Below are 20,988 nucleotides of genomic sequence, written 5' to 3'. Positions count from 1 at the left end.
GGACTCTGTCCTTGGGCCTCTACTGTTTGTAATTTTTATTAGTGACTTGGATGAGGGGATTGAAGGAGGGGTCAGCAAGTTTGCAGACGACACAAAGGTTGGAGTGTCGTTGACAGTATAGAGGGCTGTTGTTGGCTGCAGTGGGACATTGACAGGATGCAGAGATGGGCTGAGAGGTGGCAGATGGAGTTCAACCTGGATAAATGGAGGTGATGCATTTTGGAAGGTCAAATTTGAAAACTGAGTACAGGATTAAAGACAGGATTCTTGGCAGTGTGACGGAACAGAGGGATCTTGGTGTGCAGGTACATAGATCCCTTAAAATGGCTACCCAAGTGGACAGGGTTGTTAAGAAAGCATATGGTGTTTTGGCTTTCATTAACAGGAGGATTGTGTTTAAGAGTCGTGAGATCTTGATACAGCTCTATAAAACTTTGGTTAGAACGCACTTGGAATACTGTGTCCAGTTCTGGTCGCCCTATTATAGGAAAGATGTGGATGCTTTGGAGAGGATTCAGAGGAGGTTTACCAGAATGCTGCCTGGAATGGAGGGCTTATCTAACAAAGAGAGATTGACTGAGCTCGGACTTCTTTCAGTGGAAAAAAGAAGGAAGACAGGGGACCTAATTGAGGTATACAAGATAATGAGAGGCATAGATAGAGTTGATAGCCAGACACTTTTTTCCCAGGGCAGAAATTGCTAACACGAGAGGTCATAGTTTTAAGCTGTTTGGAGGAAAATATGGAGGGGATGTCAGAGGCGGGTTCTTTAAGCAGAGAGTTGCGAGAGCATGGAATGCGTTGCAAGCAGCAGTTGTGGAAGTGAGGTCATTGGGGATATTTAAGTGACTGCTGGACATGCATATGGTCATAGAAATTTGAGGGTTCATACTTTAGGTTTCCCTTACATGAGGATCGATGGTCGGCACAGCATCAAGGGCTGAAGGGCCTGTTCTGTGCTGTACTGTTCTATGTCCTATGATCTATGTTCTATGAAGTGTATCTGTACCTTTCGACCATCTGCACCCTGTACTGACAGATAGTGCTCCCTCAATACCTTAGAAACCACCCCCTCAGTATGTTTATCCCCAAAGCACCTCGACAGAACATTCATGCCCTCAACACCTCAGAAAGCAAACCTGTTGCCCCCTTGGACCGTGTTCATCCCCAAACCTGTTCTCACTGTGATGACCCACAGCCACCTCCAAGATTGGAGCCCAGGGCACAGAACATTATTTGAGTCTCTGGATTGATCATACAATCCCTAAGATGTGGAAGCAGGTCATTCGGCCTATCAGGTTCACACTCACCTTCGACAGAGCATCCCACCCTACCCCCTCTATCCCCGGATCCCTTCATTTCCTCTGGCTAACCCACCCAGCCTGCACATCTTTGGACAGTGGGTGGGAACTGGAGCACCCGGAGGCTGGCACGGGGACAATGTGCCAACTCCACACAGACAGTCGCCCGAGGCTGGAATCGAACCCGGGTGGGGTGAGGCAACACTGAGCCCCCGTGACCATCCCACTATCTCCTGCCCGTTGATGACCGTTTGATGTCTGTACCCGGGGAGTATCGAACTTGTCTAGCGTTTATTTAAGAAAGATTAGGGACAAGGGCAATGCCTCCACATGCTCAAGATGCTTGGTCCCCCTCGAAAAAATATTTATATCAATTTCAAAAAGATACTTTATTCACAAAAACCTTCACGTACAAACATAGTCACTAAAGTTCGGTTCTGTACAGTCTGTATAACAAGTCTTTGCAATTACATATATACTCCCCTTGGCTGATTAACTGAAATGTTAGCTCTGAGGTATTCCTTCTGAATTAACATCACAAAGTTACATTGAGAAGGATCTTTGTGAAGTGCCTGTGTTCTGTATCTGTTCTCCCATGTACCCCGCCCTCCGAATACAATACCTTACTAAGCCTTAAACCTGTTTGTCAACTTTCAGCAGAAGCAGCCTCAGGGCATTGCACACTGACTGAATGACTCAGTGACGCTTGGATCAGGTCAAATTCTCAAGCAAACAGATGGTGGGGAAATTCAGCAAAATTCACCAGGTAGCAACGGTGAAGAGAGAGAGGAACAATTCGCATTTCAAGTGACCCTTCCTCAAAACGGTCTGTTCTGATGGAACTTTCCTGCAGAAATCACTGGATTGAAAGGTGAACTCTCTGTCTCTTTCTCCCTCCCCCTTCAGAGATGCTGCCGGACATGCTGAGTTTCTTCAGCAATCTCTGTATTGATGGTTCAGGTCTCCAGCGCGTCCGTACAGATTGATTTTAGTGTTGAATTCTCAAGCTTGCTCTATTAAAGGGATTGAATCCCTCTGCTACAAAGGGGGGTCAGTTACCACAGCTAACAGGTTCGTGATGCCAACATTGTTGGCTCAATCTCTATCATGTCTGAAATTACCATGAAGGCCCCAGCTTCTCAACCTCACCCCTCACCTGAGGTGTGTGACCCACCAGGCCTCTCTGACAAGACAGCAGCTCTCGGGTCCTCCTGGTCTATAATAACTTCCCAACTTTAAAAGGGCACTCCAGTCAGAGAGCTCTTTACATGGTTCAGGTCAAAATCCTGGAGCTCCCTCCCTAACATCACTGTGGGACACCCAAGGACTGCAGCAGGAGAGTACAGCTCATCCACACCTTCCAGGCAACTATTAGAGGGTGTGGGAATCACATACAAGCCACATGTGAAAATAAGTTTTATAACAGGGTTACGGTGGATGGTCACTAACACTGTTTCATTACCTGTGTTGAAATCAGCGTAATGAAGGAGCTCAGGGTGGGTTGAAAATGACAATGATAGCCTTTCGTAGGTTGGTGTTCATGAGAGTATGTATCGACAGTATGAATGTTTGAGCACTTATTCAAGGGCATGCAGGTAGCTGCCAGAGGAAGTGATGGGGGCTGGTACAATTGTGACATTTAAAAGGCATCAGGATGAGTATGTGAACAGGAAGGGTTTAGAGAGATATCAGCCAAGTGCTAGCTAATGGAATGAAATGCGATGGGAATATCTGGTTGGTATGGACGAGTTGGACAGGAGGGTCCATTTCCAAGCTGTGCATCTCTGTGACTCTGTGCCTTTGAATAGTCTATTACAGAGAGTTTCAGACAGGGTTTGGTTTGTGTGTCTCTCTCAGGCTTCCTCAGAATCTGCAGACCCAATGTCTCCAAATTTCCACAAGACTCTATGAAATAGAAAAAAAGAGGGTCAGTACTGAGGGAGTGCTGCACTGTCAGAGGGTCAGTACTGAGGGAGTGCTGCACTGTCAGAGGGTCATTACTGAGGGGGTGTTACACTGTCAGAGGGTCAGTACTGAGGGAGTGCTGCACTGTCAGAGGGTCAGTACTGAGGGAGTGCTGCACTGTCAGAGGGTCAGTACTGAGGGAGTACTGCACTGTCAGAGGGTCAGTACTGAGGGAGTGCTGCACTGTCAGAGGGTCAGTACTGAGGGAGTACTGCATTGTCAGAGGGTCAGTACTGAGGGAGTGCTGCACTGTCAGAGGGTCAGTATTGAGGGAGTACTGCACTGTCAGAGGGTCAGTACTGAGGGAGTGCTGCACTGTCGGAGGGTCATTACTGAGAGAGTGCTGCACTGTCAGAGGGTCAGTACTGAGGGAGTGCTGCACTGTCAGAGGGTCAGTACTGAGGGAGTGCTGCACTGTCAGAGTGTCTGTACTGAGGGAGTGCTGCACTCTCAAAGAGTTAGTACTGAGGGAGCGCTGCACTGTAAGAATTTCAGAACTAAAGGTGCGCTGCTCAGTCAAAGAGCAGCACTGTCAGAGGGTCAGTACTGAGGGTGTACCGCACTGTCACACGGTCGGTATGGGGGCACTGCCACAGTGTCAGATGGTCAGTACTGAGGACGTTCTGCACTGTGTGAGCGTCAGTACTGAGTGAGTGCCGCACTGTCAGAGGGTCAGCACTGAGGGATCACTGCGCTGTCAGAGGGTCAGTACTGAGGGGCTGCTGCATTGCCAGAGGGTGAGCACTGAGGGATCACCGCACTGTCGGACAGTCAGTAGTAAGGGAACACCTCACTGTAAGAGGTTCAGTCCAGAGGGAATGCCGCACTGTCTGAAGCTCTGTAGTCTGAGAGCACTGCACCATCAGAGGGTCAGTACTGAACGAGCACTACACTGTCATAGGGTAGGAACTGAGGGAGCATGTACTATCAAAAGGTCAGTACTGAGGGAGCGCTACACAGTGAGAGTGTCAGTTCCGAGTGAGTGCTATTTCAGAGGGTCGGGACAGAGAGAGTGCTGCATTGTCAGAGGGTCAGTACTGAGGGAGTGCTGCAGTCAGAGAGTCAGGACCGAGCGGGTGCTGAACTATCAGCGGGTCAGTACTGAAGGCGTTCCGCACAGTCAGATGGTCAGTACTGAGAGAGTGCTGCACTGTCAGAGAGTCAGTACCGAGCGGGTGCTGAACTATCAGCGGGTCAGTACAGAGGGCGTTCCGCACAGTCAGATGGTCAGTATTGAGAGAGTGCTGCACTGTCAGAGGATCAGTACCGAGCGGATGCTGAACTGTCAGCGGGTCAGTACTGAGGGAGTGCTGCACTGTCAGAGGGTTAGTACAGAGAGAGTGCTACACTGTCAGAGGGTCAGTACTGAGGCACTGCTGGACTGTCAGAGGTGCAGGACCGAGGCAGAGGGTCAGTACTGAGGGAGTGATACCCAGTCAATGGGTCAGTACTGAGGGAGTGATACACTGTCAATGGGTCAGTACTGAGGGAGTGATACACTGTCAATGGGTCAGTACTGAGGGAGTGCTACACTGTCAATGGGTCAGTACTGAGGCAGTGCTGTACTGTCAGAGTGTCAGTTATGATGGAGTGCTGAACTGTCAGAGGATTTGTCCTGAGATTGGGCCACACTGTCGGAGGGTCAGTATAGGGCCACTTCCACTCTGCCAGAGAGTCAGTACTGAGGGAGCGCATCACTATCAGAGGATCAATGTGGAGGGAGTGCAGCGTTGTCAGAGGGTCAGTATGGAGGGAGTGCAGCATTGTCAGAGGGTCAGTGTGGAGGGAGTGCTGCATTGTCAGAGAGTCAGTGTGGAGGGAGTGCAGCATTGTCAGAGGGTCAGTGTGGAGGGAGTGCAGCATTGTCAGAGAGTCAGTGTGGAGGGAGTGCAGCATTGTCAGAGGGTCAGTGTGGAGGGAGTGCAGCATTGTCAGAGGGTCAGTGTGGAGGGAGTACAGCATTGTCAGAGGATTAGTGTGGAGGGAGTACAGCATTGTCAGAGGGTCAGTGTGGAGGGGGTGCAGCATTGTCAGAGGGTAAGTACTGAGGGAGTGCTGCACTGTCAGAGGGTCAGTATTGAGGGAGTACTGCACTGTCAGAGGGTCAGTACTGAGGGAGTGCTGCACTGTCGGAGGGTCAGTACTGAGAGAGTGCTGCACTGTCAGAGGGTCAGTACTGAGAGAGTGCAGCACTGTCGGAGGGTCATTACTGAGAGAGTGCTGCACTGTCGGAGGGTCATTACTGAGAGAGTGCTGCACTGTCAGAGTGTCAGTACTGAGGGAGTGCTGCACTGTCAGAGGGTCAGTACTGAGGGAGTGCTGCACTGTCAGAGGGTCAGTACTGAGAGAGTGCAGCACTGTCAGAGTGTCTGTACTGAGGGAGTGCTGCACTCTCAAAGAGTTAGTACTGAGGGAGCGCTGCACTGTAAGAATTTCAGAACTAAAGGTGCGCTGCTCAGTCAAAGAGCTGCACTGTCAGAGGGTCAGTACTGAGGGTGTACCGCACTGTCACACGGTCGGTATGGGGGCACTGCCACAGTGTCAGATGGTCAGTACTGAGGACGTTCTGCACTGTGTGAGCGTCAGTACTGAGTGAGTGCCGCACTGTCAGAGGGTCAGCACTGAGGGATCACTGCGCTGTCAGAGGGTCAGTACTGAGGGGCTGCTGCATTGCCAGAGGGTGAGCACTGAGGGATCACCGCACTGTCGGACAGTCAGTAGTAAGGGAACACCTCACTGTCAGAGGTTCAGTCCAGAGGGAATGCTGCACTGTCTGAAGCTCTGTAGTCTGAGAGCACTGCACGATCAGAGGGTCAGTACTGAACGAGCACTACACTGTCATAGGGTAGGAACTGAGGGAGCATGTACTATCAAAAGGTCAGTACTGAGGGAGCGCTACACAGTGAGAGTGTCAGTTCCGAGTGAGTGCTATTTCAGAGGGTCGGGACAGAGAGAGTGCTGCATTGTCAGAGGGTCAGTACTGAGGGAGTGCTGCACTGTCAGAGAGTCAGTACCGAGCGGGTGCTGAACTATCAGCGGGTCAGTACAGAGGGCGTTCCGCACAGTCAGATGGTCAGTATTGAGAGAGTGCTGCACTGTCAGAGGGTCAGTATTGAGAGAGTGCTGCACTGTCAGAGGGTCAGTGTGGAGGGAGTGCAGCATTGTCAGAGAGTCAGTGTGGAGGTAGTGCAGCTTTGTCAGAGGGTCAGTGTGGAGGGAGTGCAGCATTGTCAGAGAGTCAGTGTGGAGGGGGTGCAGCATTGTCAGAGGGTCAGTGTGGAGGGAGTGCAGCATTGTCAGAGGATCAGTGTGGAGGGGGTGCAGCATTGTCAGGGGGTCAGTGTGGAGGGAGTGCAGCATTGTCAGAGAGTCAGTGTGGAGGGAATGCAGCATTGTCAGAGGGTCAGTGTGGAGGGAGTGCTGCATTGTCAGAGGGTCAGTGTGGAGGGAGTGCAGCATTGTCAGAGGGTCAGTGTGGAGGGAGTGCAGCATTGTCAGAGGGTCAGTGTGGAGGGGGTGCAGCATTGTCAGGGGGTCAGTGTGGAGGGAGTGCAGCATTTTCAGAGGGTCAGTGTGGAGGGAGTGCAGCATTGTCAGAGGGTCAGTGTGGAGGGAGTGCAGCATTGTCAGGGGGTCAGTGTGGAGGGAGTGCAGCATTGTCAGGGGGTCAGTGTGGAGGGAGTGCAGCGTTGTCAGAGGGTCAGTGTGGAGGGAGTGCTGCATTTTCAGAGGGTCAGTGTGGAGGGAGTGCAGCATTGTCAGAGGGTCAGTGTGGAGGGAGTGCAGCATTGTCAGAGGGTCAGTGTGGAGGGAGTGCCGCGTTGTCAGAGGGTCAGTGTGGTGAGAGTGCTGCATTTTCAGAGGGTCAGTGTGGAGGGAGTGCTGCATTGTCAGAGGGTCAGTGTGGAGGGAGTGCAGCATTGTCAGGGGGTCAGTGTGGAGGGAGTGCAGCATTGTCAGGGGGTCAGTGTGGAGGGAATGCAGCGTTGTCAGAGGGTCAGTATGGAGGGAGTGCAGCATTGTCAGAGGGTCAGTACGGAGGGAGTGCAGCATTGTCAGAGGGTCAGTGTGGAGGGAGTGCTGCATTTTCAGAGGGTCAGTGTGGAGGGAGTGCAGCATTGTCAGAGGGTCAGTGTGAAGGGAGTGCTGCATTGTCAGAGGGTCAGTGTGGTGGGAGTGCAGCATTGTCAGGGGGTCAGTGTGGAGGGAGTGCAGCATTGTCAGAGGATCACTGTGGAGGGGGTGCAGCATTGTCAGAGGATCAGTGTGGAGGGAGTGCAGCATTTTCAGAGGGTCAGTGTGGAGGGAGTGCAGCATTGTCAGAGGGTCAGTGTGGAGGGAGTGCAGCATTGTCAGAGGGTCAGTGTGGAGGGAGTGCAGCATTGTCAGAGGGTCAGTATGGAGGGAGTGCAGCATTGTCAGAGGGTCAATGTGGAGGGAGTGCAGCATTGTCAGAGGGTCAGTGTGGAGGGAGTGCAGCATTGTCAGAGGGTCAGTGTGGAGGGAGTGCAGCATTGTCAGAGGGTCAGTGTGGAGGGAGTGCAGCATTGTCAGAGGGTCAGTGTGGAGGGGGTGCAGCATTGTCAGAGGATCAGTGTGGAGGGAGTGCAGCATTGTCAGAGGGTCAGTGTGGAGGGAGTGCAGCATTGTCAGAGGGTCAGTGTGGAGGGAGTGCAGCATTGTCAGAGGGTCAGTGTGGAGGGAGTGCAGCATTGTCAGAGGATCAGTGTGGAGGGAGTGCAGCATTGTCAGAGGGTCAGTGTGGAGGGGGTGCAGCATTGTCAGAGGGTCAGTGTGGAGGGAGTGCAGCATTGTCAGAGGGTCAGTGTGGAGGGAGTGCAGTATTGTCAGAGGGTCAGTGTGGAGGGAGTGCAGCATTGTCAGAGGGTCAGTGTGGAGGGAGTGCAGCATTGTCAGAGGATCAGTGTGGAGGGAGTGCAGTATTGTCAGAGGGTCAGTGTGGAGGGAGTGCAGCATTGTCAGAGGGTCAGTGTGGAGGGAGTGCTGCATTGTCAGAGGGTCAGTATGGAGGGAGTGCAGCATTGTCAGAGGGTCAGTGTGGAGGGAGTGCTGCATTGTCAGAGGGTCAGTGTGGAGGGAGTGCAGCATTGTCAGAGGGTCAGTGTGGAGGTAGTGCAGCATTGTCAGAGGATCAGTGTGGAGGGAGTGCAGCATTGTCAGAGGGTCAGTGTGGAGGGAGTGCAGCATTGTCAGAGGGTCAGTGTGGAGGGAGTGCAGCATTGTCAGAGAGTCAGTATGGAGGGTGTACAGCATTGTCAGAGTATCAGTGTGGAGGGGGTGCAGCATTGTCAGAGGGTCAGTGTGAAGGGAGTGCAGCATTGTCAGAGGGTCAGTGTGGAGGGAGTGCAGCATTGTCAGAGGGTCAGTGTGGAGGGAGTGCAGCATTGTCAGAGGGTCAGTGTGGAGGGAGTGCAGCATTGTCAGAGAGTCAGTATGGAGGGTGTACAGCATTGTCAGAGTATCAGTGTGGAGGGGGTGCAGCATTGTCAGAGGATCAGTGTGGAGGGAGTGCAGCATTGTCAGAGGGTCAGTGTGGAGGGAGTGCAGCATTGTCAGAGGGTCAGTGTGGAGGGAGTGCAGCATTGTCAGAGGGTCAGTGTGGAGGGAGTGCAGCATTGTCAGAGGATCAGTGTGGAGGGAGTGCAGCATTGTCAGAGGGTCAGTGTGGAGGGGGTGCAGCATTGTCAGAGGGTCAGTGTGGAGGGAGTGCAGCATTGTCAGAGGGTCAGTGTGGAGGGAATGCTGCATTGTCAGAACTTCAGGATGGAGGGATTGCTGTGCAGGGAGAGGGTCAGTAATGATGAAGTGCGCACTCTCTGACGGTCAGTACTAATGGATCGCCATGCTGTCAGAGTGTCGCACTGTGAGAGGGTTACTACTGAGGGAGCGCTGCACTGTGAAAGGTTTAGAACTGAGGGAGCAACGCACTCTGAGGGGATGAGTACTGAGGGGTCACCGCGCTGTGAGGGGTCAGTACTGAGGGAGTGCCATGCTATCTGTCGGACAGTCTGTACTGAGTGATTGCTGCATTGCCAGGGGGTCAGTACTGAGAGAGTGATGCACACTCAAAGGGACATTACTGAGGGAGAGCTACACGGTCAGTGTGTCAGTTCTGAGGGAGTGTTGTTTCAGGGGGTCAGTACTGAGGGAGTGCTGCACTGTCAGAGGGTCTGTACTGAGGGAGTGCTGCACTGCCAAAGGGTCAGTACTGAGGGAGTGCTGCACTGCCAAAGGGTCAGTACTGAGGCATTGCTGGACTATCAGAAGTGCAGGAATGAGGCAGTGCCGCACTGTCTGATTGTCAGTACTGAGGGAGTTCTGCTCTGCCGGAGGGTTGGTACTGAGAAAATGCCACGTTATCGGAGGGTCAGTACCGAGAGAGTGCTGCACTGTAAGAGCAGCTGTATTGAGGGAGTGCCACATTGTCGGAGGGTCAGTACTGAGAGAATGCCACACTGTATGAGTGTCAGTACTGAGGGAATGCTGCACTGTGGAAATGTCAGTACAAAGAGAGTGCTGCAGAGTCAGAGGGTCAGTACTGAGGGAAAGCTGTTGTGTCAGAGCGTCATTTCTGAGGGTGTGCTGCAGGGTCAATGGAGCAGTGCTGAGGGAGAGCTGCATTGTCAGAGGGTCAGTACTGAGGGAGCGCTGCACTCTCAGAGGATATAGAACATAGAACATAGAACAATACAGCACAGAACAGGCCCTTCGGCCCACGATGTTGTGCTGAACATTTGTCCCAGCTTAAGCACCCATCTATGTACCTTTCCAATTGCCGCTTAAAGGTCACCAAAGATTCTGACTCTACCACACCCACAGGCAGCGCATTCCATGCCCCCACCACTCTCTGGGTAAAGAACCCACGCCTGACATCTCCCCTATACCTTCCACCCTACACCTTACATTTACGTCCCCTTGTAACACTCTGTTGTACCCGGGGAAAAAGTTTCTGATTGTCTATCTATTCCCCTGATCATCTTATAAACCTCTATCAAGTCACCCCTCATCCTTCGCCGTTCCAATGAGAAAAGGCCTAGCACTCTCAACCTATCCTTGTACGACCTATTCTCCATTCCAGGCAACATCCTGGTAAATCTTCTCTGCACCCTCTCCAAAGCTTCCACATCTTTCCTAAAGTGAGGCGGCCAGCACTGCACACAGTACTCCAAATGTGGCCTAACCAAGGTCCTGTACAGCTGTAACATCACTTCACGACTCTTGAATTCAATCCCTCTGCTAATGAACGCTAATGCACACCATAGGCCTTCTTACAAGCTCTATCCACCTGAGTGGCAACTTTCTAAGATCTACGAACATAGACCCCAAGATCCCTCTGCTCCTCCACCTCACTAAGAACCCTACCGTTAACCCTGTATTCCGCATTCTTATTTGTCTTTCCAAAATGGACAACCTCACACTTGGCAGGGTAGAACTCCATCTGCCACTCCTCAGCCCAGCTCTGCATCATATCCAAGTCCCTTTGCAGCCGACAGGGCTGAGGCTTATTCCTCAGCTACCGTCTGCTCATCCCAAATGAATCCCACTGCCCCACACTCAGCACAGTCATGTGTTCCTTATTTCTGAGCTTCCCAATGCTAATCCACATCCAGAATGACATCCCACACTCCTCCAAATCGTATTGCAGGCTATTTGTCTGGGAACGAGGAGTGCTAAGAGAGGAAATAAAAATCTGAAAGGACTTTACAGTGACATTAAGGGTGAATTGATAATGAGAGAAAGAGTCGGTTGTGGAACACAGTGAGAATGTGTGCATGGACCCAGAGGCTACAGTGAATGGATGCATTGTGTCAATGCTCATTGGGACAGGGACGGTATGAAATCGTGGAGATGCTCTGTGATACAATTAAATGAATTAGCATATATAGAGAGAGATGGTTCTGAGTGGTCTGGCCTTCTTACAAACCAGTAAATCTCCAAAGACGGTGGAAATGTATCTCAGTTTACCGAATGAGGGGATGGAGGAAGTAGCAGGGACACTTGCAAACATTTTCAATTCCCCTCTGGCCACAGGAGAGGTGCCGTCGGACTGACCATGTGGTACTGTTATTCAAGTAGGATCATGGGATATACCAGGCAGCTCCAGGCCAGTCAGGCTAATATCGTGGGTGGGACGTCTGTTGGAAGCAATTTTGGGAGATAGAATTAATCAGCATTTACAGAGACTGGAGTTCATGATGAACAGTCAGAATGGTTGTGTTAAGGGGAGGGCAGGTCTGACCAATGGGAGTGCACTTTTTAAGGAGGTGACCAGCTGTGTAAATAAGGGCAATACTTTCCTGTCGTCTGCTTGGAGGTCAGTCAGGCTTTTATCAGGACCCATACTGAAAACTGATAGTGAACATAAAAACTCAAGATCCAAAGAATTTGGCGCAGAATGCTGAGTGGCAGGAAGCAGACAGTGATGGCCCAGTTAGAAATCTCTGTCTGTTCATGTCTCACTGTTGGGGTCTTGCTGATGTGGTTGATAGAAAAGATTTAGGTTTGAATGGTGGAGGGTTAATCATTGGGTTCATGAATGATATGGGTATTGGTGGGGTGATAAATACTGAGGAGGATAGCCTTAGGTTACAGAAGGATGGAGATGGCCTTGTCAGATGGACCGATCAGTGACAACGGGTGAGGTGCCTGAAGACTGGAGGGTGATTAATGATGGGCCATTATTGAAGTAAGGCTGCAAGGAACAGCCATTGAACTATGGAGCTGTGAGCCTGGTGGCAGTGGTGGGTAAGCTGTTGGAGGGCATTCTGAGAGACAACTTACATGCATTTGGAAAAGCAAGAATTGATTAGGGATGGTCAGAATGGCTTTGTTTGTGGAAATGATGTGTCCAACTTGGTAGAGCTTTTGAAGGGATGACCAAGGAGACAGATGAGAAGGTTTCACATGGGAGATTGCTTAGTAAAAGGTTAAATGAGATGGCATCCAAGGAGAGAGGACAGCACGGTGCCTCAGAGGTTTGATTCTAACTCCCGGTGACTGTCTGTGTGGAGTTTACACATTCTCTCTGTATCTGTGCGGGTTCCCTCCGGGTGATCCAGTTCCCTCCCACCATCCAAAGCTGCCATGGGAAATGCAGTATTACAGGGATAGAGTAGAGGATGTGAGTCTGGGTGCGATGCTGTTCAGACAGTCAATGTGGAGCCAATGGACGGAATGGCTTGCTTCTACACTGTAGGAAATCTAAAATTAATCCAGAGAGACAAGTAATGTTCTGGGGACCTGGGCTCCAATCTTGGACAGGGGTGGATGTGGGTCCTTACAGTCTGAAGGGGTTTGAACACAGTCTGAGGGGGGAGCTGGGCTGAGCCCTGAGGTGTTGAGGATGTGAATGTTTTGTGGAGCTACTGTCTGAGGGGCTTTGGGGGTTAAACACAACAAAGTGATGAATTCTTCGGTATTGAGGGAGCACTTTCTGAGGTATTGAGGAAGCACTTTCTGAGGTATTGAGGGAGCACTTACTGAGGTACTGAGGGATCACTTTCTGAGGTATTGAGGGAGAACGATATGAGGAATTGAGGAAGCATTATCAGTGGTACTGAGGGAGAACTATCTGAGGTATTGAGGGAGCACTTTATGAGGCATTGAGGGAGCACTTTCTGAGGTACTGAGGGAGCACTTTCTGAGGTACTGAGGGAGAACTATCTGAGGTACTGAGGGAGAAGTATCTGAGGTACTGAGGGAGCACTTTCAGAGGTATTGAGGAAGATCTATCTGAGGTATTGATGGAGCACTATCTGAGGTATTGAGGGAGCACTATCTGAGGCATTGTGGGGGAACTATCTGAGGTATTGAGCGAGCACTTTCTGCGGTACTGAGGGAGCATTATCTGAGGTATTGAGGGAGCACTTTCTGAGGTACTGAGGGATTACTTTCTGAGGTATTGAGGTAGCACGTTCTGCGGTATTGAGGAAGCACTTTCTGAGGTATTGATGGAGCAATTTCTGAGATACTGAGGGAGCACTATCTGAGGTACTGAGGGAGCACTTTCTGAGGTGTTGAGGAAGCACTTTCTGAGGTACTGAGGGAGCACTTTCTGAGGTATTGAGGGAGCACTATCTGAGGTATTGAGGGAGCACTATCTGAGGTACTGAGGGAGCACTTTCTGAGGTATTGAGGGAGAAGTATCTGAGGTATTGAGGAAGCCCTTTCTGTGGTACTGACGGAAAACTATCTGAGGTACTGAGGTAGCACTATCTGCGGTATTGAGGGAGCACTATATGAGGCATTGAGGGAGCACTATCTGAGGTACTGATGGAGCACTTTCTGAGGTACTGATGGAGAACTATCTGAGGTACTGAGGGAGAACTTTCGGAGGTACTGAGTAAGCACTATCTGAGGTCCTGAGCGAGTACTACCTGAGGTACTGAGGGAGAACTATCTGAGGTACTGAGGGACCACTTTCTGAAGTATTGAGGGAGCACTTTCTGAGGTATTGAGGAAGCACTTTCTGAGGTACTGAGGGAGAACTATCTGAGGTACTGAGGGTGCAAGTTCTGAGGTATTGAGGGAGCACTATCTGAGGTACTGAGGGAGAACTATCTGAGGTACTGAGAGATAACTATCTGAGGTATTGATGGAGCACTTTCTGAGGTATTGAGGGAGCACTATCTGAGGTACTGAGGGAGCACTTTCTGAGGTACAGAGGAAGCACTTTCTGAGGCATTGAGGGAGCACTATCTGAGGCTTAGAGGGAGCACTATCTGAGGTACTGAGGGAGAACTATCTGAGGTAATGAGGAAGCACTTTCTGAGGTATTGAGGGAGCACTTTCTGAGGTACTGAGGGAGCACTTTCTGAGGTATTGAGGAAGCACTTTTTCAGGTATCGAGGGAGCACTATCTGAGGCATTGTGTGAGAACTATCTGAGGTATTGAGCGAGCACTTTCTGAGGTACTGAGGAAGCACTTTCTGAGGTATTGAGGAAGCACTTTCTGTGGTATTGATGGAGCAATTTCTGAGGTACTGATGGAGCACTATCTGAGGTACTGAGGGAGCACTTTCTGAGGTGTTGAGGAAGCATTTTCTGAGGTACTGAGGGAGCACTTTCTGAGGTATTGAGGGAGCACTATCTGAGGTACTGAGGGAGCAAGTTCTGAGGTATTGAGGGAGCACACTCTGAGGTACTGAGGGAGAACTATCTGAGGTATTGAGGGAGCACTATCTGAGGTAATGAGGGTGCACTTTCTGAGGTATTGAGGAAGCACTTTCTGAGGTATTGAGGGAGCACTTTCTGAGGTATTGAGGGAGCACTATCTGAAGTACTGAGGGTGCACTTTCTGAGGTATTGAGGGAGCACTTTCTGAGGTACTGAGGGAGCACTTTCTGAGGTACTGAGGGAGAACTATCTGAGGTACTGAGGGAGAACTATCTGAGGTACTGAGGCTGAACTATCTGAGGTATTGATGGAGCACGATCTGAGGTATTGAGGGAGAAATATCTGAGGTATTGAGGGAGCACTATCTGAGTTATTGAGAGAGAACTATCTGGGGTATTTAGGGAGCACTTTCAGAGGTATTGAGGGAGCACTATCTGAGGTATTGATAGAGCACTATCTGAGGTATTGATGGAGCACTTTCAGAGGTATTGAGGGAGCACTTTCAGAGGTATTGAGGGAGAACTATCTGAGGTATTGAGGGAGCACTTTCAGAGGTATTGAGGGAAAAATATCTGAGGTATTGAGGGAGCACTTTCTGAGGTATTGAGGGAGCACTTTCTGAGGTACTGAGGCAGAACTATCTGAGGTATTGATGGAGCACGATCTGAGGTATTGAGGGAGAAATATCTGAGGTATTGAGGGAGCAATTTCAGAAGTATTGATGGAGCACTATCTGAGTTATTGAGGGAGAAATTTCTGGGGTAGTTAGGCAGCACTTTCAGAGGTATTGAGGGAGCACTATCTGAGGTATTGATAGAGCACTATCTGAGGTATTGAGGGAGCACTTTCAGAGGTATTGAGGGAGCACTTTCAGAGGTATTGAGGGAGCAAGTTCTGAGGTATTGAGGAAGCACACTCTGAGGTACTGAGGGAGCACTATCTGAGGTAATGAGGGTGCACTTTCTGAGGTATTGAGGAAGCACTTTCTGAGGTATTGAGGGAGCACTTTCTGAGGTACTGAGGGTGCACTTTCTGAGGTATTGATGAAGCACTTTCAGAGTAACTGAGGGAGAACTATCTGAGGTACTGAAGGACCATTTTTCTGAAGTATTGAGGGAGCACTTTCTGAGGTACTGAGGGAGTACTATCTGAGGAACAGAGAGAGAACTTTCTGAGGTACTGAGTGAGCACTTTCTGAGGTATTGAGGAGGCACTACCTGAGGTACTGAGGGCGAAATATCTGAGGTACTGACGGAAAAGTATCTGAGGTACTGAGGTAGCACTTTCTGCGGTATTGAGGGAGCACTATCTGAGGTACTGAGGGAGCACTTTCTGAGGTACTGATGGAGAACTATCTGAGGTACTGAGGGAGAACTTTCGGAGGTACTGAGGAAGCACTATCTGAGGTCCTGAGCGAGTACTATCTGAGGTACTGAGGCAGCACTATCTGAGGTACTGAGGGATCACTTTCTGAGGTACAGAGGAAGCACTATCTGAGGTACTGAGGGAAACTTTCTGAGGTACAGGGGAAGCACTTTCTGAGGCATTGAGGGAGCACTCTCTGAGGTATTGAGGAAGCACTTTCTGAGGCATTAAGGGAGCAATATCTGAGGTACTGAGGGAGGACTTTCTGAGGTATTTAGGGAGCATTTTCTGAGGTACTGAGGGAGCACTTTCTGAGGTATTGAGGGAGCACTTTCTAGTACTGAGGGAGCACTTTCTGAGGTATTGAGGGAGCACTTTCTGAGGTACTGCGGGAGCACTTTCCGAGGTATTGAGGGAGAACTATCTCGGTTTTGAGGGAGAACTATCTGAGGTATTGAGGGAGCATTTTCAGAGGTACTGAGGAAGCACTATCTGAGGTACTGAGGGAGCACTTTTTGAGGTACTGAGGGAGAAGTATCTGAGGTACTGAGGGACCACTTTCTGACGTATTGAGGGAGCACTTTCTGAGGTACTGAGGGAGCACTTTCTGAGGTATTGAGGGAGCACTATCTGAGGTATTGAGGGAACACAATCTGATGTATTGAGGGAGCACTTTCTGAGGTATTGAGGGAGCACTATCTGAGGTACTGAGGATGCACTTTCTGAGGTGTTGAGGAAGCACTTTCTGAGGTATTGAGGAAGCAATTTCTGAGGTACTGAGGGAGAAATATCTGAGGTACTGAGGGAGAGTTATCTGAGGTATTGATGGAGCACTTTCGGAGGTATTGAGGGAGCACTATCTGAGGTACTGAGGGAGCACTTTCTGAGGTATTGAGGAAGCACTTTCTGAGGTAGTGAGGGTGCACTTTCTGAGGTGTTGAGGAAGCACTTTCTGAGGTGTTGAAGAAACACTTTCTGAGGTATTGAGGGAGCATTTTCTGAGGCATTTATAGAGAACTATCTGAGGTACTGAGGGAGCACTTTCTGAGGTATTAAGGGAGCACTATCTGAGGCATAGAGGGAGCAATGTCTGAGGTACTGAGGGAGCACATTATGAGGTATTGAGGGAGAACTATCTGAGGTACTGAGGGAGCACTTTGTGAGGTACTGAGGGAGCACTTTCAGAGGTATTGAGGCAGAACTATCTGAGGTATTGATGGAGCACGATCTGAGGTATTGAGGGAGAAATATCTGAGGTATTGAGGGAGCAATTTCAGAAGTATTGATGGAGCACTATCTGAGTTATTGAGGGAGAACTATCTGGGGTATTTAGGGAGCACTTTCAGAGGTATTGAGGGAGCACTATCTGAGGTATTGATAGAGCACTATCTGAGGTATTGAGGGAGCACTTTCAGAGGTATTGAGGGAGCACTTTCAGAGGTATTGAGGGAGAACTATCTGAGGTACTGAGGGAGCACTTTCTGAGGTATTGAGGGAGCAATTTCAGAGGTATTGAGGGAGAAATATCTGAGGTATTGAGGGAACACTTTCTGAGGTATTGAGGGAGCACTTTCTGAGGTACTGAGGAAGCACTATCTGAGGTACTGAGGGAGCACTACCTGAGGTACTGAGGGAGAACTATCTGGGGTACTGAGGGACCATTTTTCTGAAGTATTGAGGGAGCACTTTCTGAGGTTCTGAGGGAATACTATCTGAAGAACAGAGAGAGAACTTTCTGAGGTACTGAGTGAGCACTTTCTGAGGTATTGAGGGAGCACTACCTGAGGTACTGAGGGAGAAATATCTGAGGTACCGAGGGAGCTCTTTCTGAGGTATTGAGGAAGCACGTTCTGAGGTACTGAGGGAGAATTATCTGAGGTACTGAGGGTGCAAGTTCTGAGGTATTGAGGGAGCACTATCTGAGGTATTGAGGGAGCACTATCTGAGGTACTGAGGGAGCAAGCTCTGAGGTATTGAGGGAGCACTTTCTGAGGTACTGAGGAAGCACTATCTGAGGTACTGAGGGAGCACTACCTGAGGTACTGAGGGAGAACTATCTGGGGTACTGAGGGACCATTTTTCTGAAGTATTGAGGGAGCACTTTCTGAGGTTCTGAGGGAATACTATCTGAAGAACAGAGAGAGAACTTTCTGAGGTACTGAGTGAGCACTTTCTGAGGTATTGAGGGAGCACTACCTGAGGTACTGAGGGAGAAATATCTGAGGTACCGAGGGAGCTCTTTCTGAGGTATTGAGGAAGCACGTTCTGAGGTACTGAGGGAGAATTATCTGAGGTACTGAGGGTGCAAGTTCTGAGGTATTGAGGGAGCACTATCTGAGGTATTGAGGGAGCACTATCTGAGGTACTGAGGGAGCAAGCTCTGAGGTATTGAGGAAGCACACTCTGAGGTACTGAGGGAATACTATCTGAGGTATTGATGGAGCACTTACTGAGGTATTGAGGGAGCACTATCTGAGGTAATGAGGGAGCACTTTCTGAGGTATTGAGGAAGCACTTTCTGAGGTACTGAGGGAGAAGTATCTGAGGTATTGATGGATCACTTTCTGTGGTACTGAGGGAAAACTATCTGAGGTACTGAGGTAGCACTATCTGCGGTATTGAGGGAGCACTATCTGAGGCATTGAGGGAGCACTATCTGAGGTACTGAGGGAGCACTTTCTGAGGTACTGAGGGAGAACTTTCAGAGGGAGTGAGGAAACACTATCTGAGGTTCTGAGCGACTACTATGTGAGGTACTGAGGGAGAACTATCTGAGGCATTGTGGGAGAACTATCCGAGGTATTGAGCGAGCACTTTCTGAGGTATTGAGGGAGCATTATCTGAGGTATTGAGGGAGCACTTTCTGAGGTACTGAGGGGTCACTTTCTGAGGTATTGAGGTTGCACTTTCTGAGGAATTGATGGAGCAATTTCTGAGGTACTGAGGGAGAACTATCTGAGGTATTGATGGAGCACTATCTGAGGTAATGAGGGAGCACTTTCTGAGGTATTGAGGAAGCACATTCTGAGGTATTGAGGAAACACAATCTGATGTATTGAGGAAGCACTTTATGAGGTATTGAGGGAGCACTTTCTGAGGTATTGATGTAGCACTATCTGAGGTACTGAGGGTGCACTTTCTGAGGTATTGAGGAAGCACTTTATGAGGTATTGAGGGAGCACTTTCTGAGGTACTGACGGAAAACTATCTGAGGTACTGAGGTAGCACTATCTGCGGTATTGAGGGAGCACTATCTGAGGCATTGAGGGAGCACTATCTGAGGTACTGAGGGAGCACTTTCTGAGGTACTGATGGAGAACTATCTGAGGTACTGAGGGAGAACTATCTGAGGTACTGAGGGACCACTATCTGAAGTATTGAGGGAGCACTTTCTGAGGTATTGAGGAAGCACTTTCTGAGGTACTGAGGGAGAACTATCTGAGGTACTGAGGGTGCAAGTTCTGAGGTATTGAGGGAGCACTATCTGAGGTACTGAGGGAGCACTTTCTGAGGTATTGAGGGAGCACTTTCTGAGGTATGGAGGGAGCACTATCTGAGGTACTGAGGGAACACTTTCTGAGGTATTGAGGAAGCACTTTCTGAGGTATTGAGAGAGCAGTTTCTGAGGTACTGAGGGAGCAATTTCTGAGGTATTGAGGAAGCACTTTCTGAGGTATTGAGGGAGCACTTTCTGAGGTACTGAGGAAGCACTTTCTGAGGTATTGAGGGATCACATTCTGAGGTACTGAGGGAGCACTTTCTGAGGTATTGAGGGAGCACTTTCTGAGGTATGGAGGGAGCACTATCTGAGGTACTGAGGGAGCACTTTCTGAGGTAATGAGGAAGCACTTTCTGAGGTACTGAGGGAGAACTATCTGTGGTATTGATGGAGCACTTTCTGAGGTATTGAGGGAGCACTATCTGAGTTACTGAGGGAGCACTTTCTGAGGTATTAAGGGAGCACTATCTGAGGCATTGAGGGAGCAATATCTGAGGTACTGAGGGAGCACTTTCTGAGGTACTGAGTGAGAACTATCTGAGGTACTGAGAGAGAACTATCTGAGGTACTGAGGGAGCAGTTTCTGAGGCATTGAGGGAGCACTTTCTGACGTACTGAGGAAGCACTATCTGAGGTTCTGAGCGAGTACTATCTGAGGTACTGAGGGAGAACTATCTGAGGTACTGAGGGACCACTTTCTGAAATATTGAGGGAGCACTTTCTGAGGTACTGAGGAAGCACTTTCTGAGGTACTGAGGGAGAACTATCTGAGGTACTGAGGGAGCAAGTTCTGAGGTATTGAGGGAGCACTCTCTGAGGTATTGATGGAGCACTTTCTGAGGTATTGAGGTCGCACTTTCTGAGGTACTGAGGGGACACTCTCTGAGGTATTGAGGGACAACTTTCGAGGTATTGAGGGAGAACTACCTTAGGTATTGAGGGAGCTCTTTCTGAGGTACTGAGGAAGCACTATCTGAGGTATTGAGGAAGCACTTTCTGAGGTATTGAGGGAGCACTATCTGAGGTATTGAGGAAGCACATTCTGAGGTACGGAGGGAGCACTTTCTGAGGTATTGAGGGAGCACTATCTGAGGTACTGAGGGTGCACTTTCTGAGGTATTGAGGAAGCAATTTCTGAGGTATTGAGGGAACACAATCTGATGTATTGAGGAAGCACTTTATGAGGTATTGAGGCAGCACTATCTGAGGTACTGTGGGAGAACTATCTGTGGTATTGAGGGAGCACTATTTCCGGTGCTGAGGGAACAAGTTCTGAGGTGTTGAGGAAGCACTCTCTGAGGTACTGAGGGAGAACTATCTGAGGTACTGAGGGAGAACTATCTGGTGTACTGAGGGAGCACCTTCTGAGGTATTGAGGGAGCACTTTCTGAGGTACTGAGGGAGCAATTTCTGAGGTATTGAGGAAGCACTTTCTGAGGTATTGAGGGAGCACTTTCTGAGGTACTGAGGAAGCACTTTCTGAGGTATTGAGGGATCACATTCTGAGGTACTGAGGGAGCACTTTCTGAGGTATTGAGGGAGCACTTTCTGAGGTATGGAGGGAGCACTATCTGAGGTATTGAGGGAGCACTTTCTGAGGTACTGAGGGAGACCTATCTGAGGTATTGAGGGAGAACTATCTGAGGTATTGTGGAAGCACTTTCAGAGGTATTGAGGGAGAACTATCTGAGGTACTGAGAGAGCAAGTTCTGAGGTATTGAG

The 20,988-nt window shown here is 49.7% G+C and overlaps 1 long non-coding RNA gene across 1 annotated transcript in view; it reads left to right on the top strand.

Annotated features, from left to right (window-relative positions):
* The first annotated feature begins 2,053 nt into the window (after nucleotides 1–2,053).
* The window catches only part of LOC148137886 (uncharacterized), an 87,213-nt gene continuing 68,278 nt past the window's right edge, over nucleotides 2,054–20,988 (top strand). Inside the window, exon 1 of the long non-coding RNA XR_015754137.1 lies at nucleotides 2,054–2,172. This is a non-coding gene — a long non-coding RNA (uncharacterized LOC148137886). The remainder of the gene's footprint in view (nucleotides 2,173–20,988) is intronic.

Source organism: Chiloscyllium plagiosum, unplaced genomic scaffold (genome assembly GCF_037043375.1).
Source record: "Chiloscyllium plagiosum isolate Xiang-an unplaced genomic scaffold, Cpla_swu_hap1 HiC_scaffold_42, whole genome shotgun sequence".
In the NCBI taxonomy this organism is placed as follows: domain Eukaryota; kingdom Metazoa; phylum Chordata; class Chondrichthyes; order Orectolobiformes; family Hemiscylliidae; genus Chiloscyllium; species Chiloscyllium plagiosum.
This window is presented reverse-complemented; position numbering and strand designations above follow the sequence as displayed.